Below are 4955 nucleotides of genomic sequence, written 5' to 3'. Positions count from 1 at the left end.
CCAACATACAGAAACAGGAGGAAGCCAGTGTACATGGAGAAAACCCACTCACACACTGGGAGAACATGCAAATTCCAAACAGAAAGGCATTGGGGTAAGGTGACCACTGTATCATTGTGCCACGCATCCATCCAGCCAATCCCAGTTGACATTGGGTGAGAGATATGGTTGCCAGCGTATCACTGGGCCAACATACAGAGACAAACAACCACATTCACAACTATGGAAAATGAATAGTCTCCAATGAACCCCTAACTGTATTTTTGCGGACTGTAGGAGAAGCAGTACCTGCCGAAAACCTGCAAAAAAGGGCCCGGCCAGTCTGGGATTCAAACCGAGAACCTTCTAGCTGTGCGATGACAGTGTTAACCACCTGATCGGATTTATATGTAGCTTAATGGACGAAACAAGTCAGTGAAGGTTATCACATTTAAATTATTACTATATGGCCATAACCTACAGCTTTGACAGCTTTTCCTTCAAAATGCAATGCTCTGAAATCACTGCCAGGACAATCTGTTCTTTATTAACTTTAGCAGAAGCATGAATAATGCAATTCAACACGACTTCTGTTTTGTTTGTGTATTGTACAAAACAACCACCGTCTCTTGGATCCTTGTATTCAAATGTCTGGTCATCTTTACAATTCTTAAACAAGCAACACTAATCTAATGTGGAACATGTCAGGTTTAGTGTCTACAGTGTTTTCTGAAACCACCATGAGCCAAAACTATGTTTTTCAATGAACAGAATCCAACTCAGACTCATTATTTTTGGATCGCAAGGGAACGATCACACTGCATAATTTCAGTCTGAGTTTATTTTAAATGTCCCCCGATATGGAAATTAACTTTTCCCTTTATCTAAATAGATGCACATAGAGACAATACAATTTGGGTGGTGGTTAAATTATACGTTATTGCACGTTCAGTGATTTTATGCAGCGCAAGTTTCAGACACACACTTTCCTCTCACAGTAGGAGACTAAAGCAAACTTTCAATCAGGCCGGCTCAGCAGGTTCACCATGGTTTATTAGACTAAGTGCTGTGGTCAGCCTGCGAGGGGATGAGTGTTGTAAGCAAATCATCAAAATTAGAGAGACCCTCAATGAAGCCATAGCGACATAGTGTATTCATCACTGATTGGCTCACGGCAGGACTTCACAGGGGTCTATAACTTCAGGTTCACATTAGTGCTTACAATTTCAGAGAACATATTACAACTATTCCAATCCCCGCGGGTCATTACGTAAACATTTCAGACTCTAGCCGCGATCCTGGGGGCAACGACTGAGAGCTCATTAAACGCGATGATTTCGTCACTGACAAGGTTTCAGGAAATGCGGCTGGCAAAAGGGGAAGGGATCGGCTCCAGTCTGTCATGCGGAGTAATGGCACGTCAGAAAGCTGAGAGGAAACTCCTAATGGACTACGCTTCAATATTTAATGTCTTATTTCTGGCTCTTTCTGTTTTCTGCTAAAGGCAGGTACGAAAGGACGCTCCATATTTCACAGCAATAAGAGTTATTATAATGGTGAGCGGAACAGTAGCTCAATGGGAGTGTGTTTGGGGGCAGAGTTATGGTGATTTACGGCTGCTTGCCGCGGTTGTGTGCCACTTTGTGCGTGTGTCTGCCCTCGAAATTCTCACTGGAAATAATGAGAGCGGGTTATTAGTATGCGTAATTGGTGGTACATGTCATCCACGGGGTTGCAGTGTGAGAGCCAACATGAGGACTGCTGAGGAGGAGGCTGTGCGGGGACGAGTTGCCAGCACATGGATCATGAAGTATTTCTTGGTGGAAAGAAAAACAACAAGACAAAAATAGTAAGTTTGTGTATAAATGGATTTGTATTTATATAGCGCTTTTCTAGTCTTGATGAGCACTCAAAGCACTTTACACTACAGCTTTACATTCACCCATTCACACACACATTCATACAGTGCATCTAATCGCAACACTTTGTTATTCTATGGGGGGGCCATTCAGGGTTCAGCATCTTGCCCAAGGACACTTCGGCATGCAGATGGGTCAGACTGGGGATCGAACCGCCGACCTTCAGGTTGAAGGAGGACGACCACTCTATCCCCTCAGCCACATCCAACCATATATATATAAGATATAAGATACATGAAAGTACACAGCCTTGTCCACTCTCCCACTATATTCCCCTTTTGTCAGCACTTTCAAGTTCTCCAGGCTTTGCACTCATGATCCAGATGGGACTGGGAATAAAACAGTATCGACTGTATCAAGCCTCATTATTTACTGTGGAAGTCGTACAGTTCGATTTATGTGAAACAGTTGAGACTCTTTTCACTTGTTCACTTCTTCTGTCGACTTATTGCTTTATCTTGAAACAAGTGGAGCAATTTGCCACATATTATTAAGCCCCGTGTGAGACAATAGTGGAGAGAATTGAAATTATTTCACCCCACAGTCAGGATTTTAACAAAGTAAATAGGATTAAGCGTCTTGCTCAAATTGACATTAGTTGGCTCTGAGGGTTTGGAAGGGAGAGCAGTTAAGTGAAGAGAGCAGGGGAGGATATCCTCCCAGTGCTTTGTGACCTTTGACCAGGGATATCCTACTTAAGATATCAGCTAAACACTGCCAAGGCCACGGCCATTCCCCTGCTGCTGCGCTGTGCCAAGGCCACACTGTGCCTGCAAAATTAGTCAGAGCCTTCAATGGGCACATACATGGAAAGTTTACACTCAGACACCACATCTTCCTGTGGAGATGACCCAACACCGCATGACCACTATCATCAGTGCACCATCTTCTTTTGAGCCGCGACAATGGCAGTTACCCAACTGGGAAATGGACTCAAGTCTTGAAAGAGGTCAGTGCCCGAAACTAAAGTCTGATGAAAAAAGGTACTTAAAAAAACTATATATACTCTAATTGAAATACATTACATTACCTAACTAAATAAAGATCTGCTAAATTAAGCTGCCACAAGCTCCATTTCTCTTTTCAGCCCTGCTCCATCAGTGGTGCCTTTACAGGATCGCATCTCAAGATCAGTCACACATGTTCTTCGTTCAGTACCTGCTTACAAAAACAGCTATGGTCAGAGATCCTGTTTTCACCTACACACTAAAACCTGTGACACTTTACACATTTCAAGAAGGCTTTTAAATACATTATGTTGGACAGTTACCCCTGAAACCACTCATTATTTCATACGGTTTAAGTCCTTTACACGTAGCTGTCTGTATTTTCCTTGTCTCTATTGATGTCTCTGTCTTGATTTTGTTTTGTTTTTGTATTTTGATAGAATGTTTGTCTTTTTTTGTGCTGCAGAACAGAAACCTGCTGTAAACCAGTTGTAACTGAGTCCTGTTTAATTGCAATGTTCATTTTAAAACTCTCCTGTATAATAAATCAAAGGAATAAAACTATTTTTATTTGTATTTGTTATCATTAAATGATAACTACAGGGTTTCTGCAGGACATCACAAAGGTCAATAATAATATTTTCCTAGAGTTTCATTAAATCTCATTTCTAAGTGTGTTTTAGGGAAAAAATTAAAACACAGTGTTACACATCTACTAGATAAAACCAGCATTGAACCAATAACCACTGGTGCAAGCTGTGCAGAATTTATCAGAGCAAACACAGTGTGTCAGGATGTGGTGTGTGAGCTTATGCCGTGTCTCCTCTCATCAAAACTAATGGTTTCTTTTAGACGTAATAAGTTCATTTTGTTTCCGTTAACATTACTTTCATGTGATATGGGTAACTGCAAGTTCAGCAAGATCTGGTTCGAGGATTGTGCATTTAGTTCTCATTAGAGGCCTTTTTAAAATATAAATTTAAGCAGAATGGGAAGTCATAAAAACATAAAGCTGCTGTTTAAAGCCAACAGCAGACAAACAAACACTACCCTTGTGTTAACATTGTTCTGTGAAGGTGAATGTTGATGTTGAATGTAAATAATTAATTTGCTTTGTAAGTCATTCTTAGACCTGACTTTCCCTCATATCTCTTTTCAGTAGTCTGGATGTGACATTGGTCTCAAATCGAATTGATGGTCTAAGAAAGGTCTGAAATTTGTCAAAGTCAACTTTTTGAAACCTGAAGAAGGGGACGGCTGATGTGGAACAATCACAAAGTATCTATACTACAAATACATAGTATCAACACCAAATGGTTATTTGTATATCTTTATTGAAGACATCTTTTTTGTTCAAGATCAGGACTTATGGATTTTCAAGTTCAGATTTTGTAATCCTGTGCCCGAACTCAAATAGCACCTGCTTTTGTTTTGATTTGCTCTGCTTGTGGTCAGTTACTCAAGTTACTGTGGAAAAATAATTAATGATACAGTAATAAAGTTTGATTACTTTTAAAACAATAATATCATTTATACCTTAATATTTGTTCACATTTAGAGTAACCTTTGGAGCATGGACTACTTCAGAACAGAGGAGTCAGAAAGTGCATCATGTAACAAAAAACGTGTTGAGCAAAGACAAGGAGACCAATAAGCCAAAGGGCTGTGCTGAGGCTGGAAATGCATACACATACGAATTTGATGACTGGAGCTTCATCATTTCCAGCCTGCCTGTTGCCCACAGGACTAAGCGTGCTCAGGGGTTTGGAAGAATAATAGGCCAAGGCAACCCAAAAGTATTCGTTAATGTAGCTACATGTGGGGAAACGGAAAGCTAATTCAAGCAACATAGAGCTGAGATTCTGCAACAAATATTTCTCCTGGCACCATTCGAAGCGCATACATATTAATGTTTTTTTCAATCTACCAGTTCCATGAACACAAAAATGTGTATTTGGAGAGAAATCCCACCTGCATCTTGTTCTCTCCGCCTTAAGAGACAGGGTCGTATTTCATACGGCTGCTTTATTGCAGTTTTATGTTAGTTACACCTTAGGCATGTTTGTAATATACTCTTGTATCACCAATTCAGGGGCATCTATATTTTATT

At 40.4% G+C, this 4955-nt stretch overlaps 1 long non-coding RNA gene across 1 annotated transcript; it reads left to right on the top strand.

Moving 5' to 3' along the window:
* The first annotated feature begins 1291 nt into the window (after nucleotides 1-1291).
* On the top strand, nucleotides 1292-3409 carry LOC133950656 (uncharacterized). The gene is made up of 2 exons (XR_009920401.1): nucleotides 1292-2881; nucleotides 2986-3409. It is a non-coding gene; the product is annotated as an uncharacterized LOC133950656 (long non-coding RNA).
* Nucleotides 3410-4955: the final 1546 nt, after the last annotated feature.

The sequence above is a fragment of the Platichthys flesus genome, chromosome 3 (genome assembly GCF_949316205.1).
Source record: "Platichthys flesus chromosome 3, fPlaFle2.1, whole genome shotgun sequence".
NCBI lineage: Eukaryota > Metazoa > Chordata > Actinopteri > Pleuronectiformes > Pleuronectidae > Platichthys > Platichthys flesus.
Note: the sequence above shows the minus strand (reverse complement) of the source record. Positions and strands in the feature narration are given on the sequence as shown.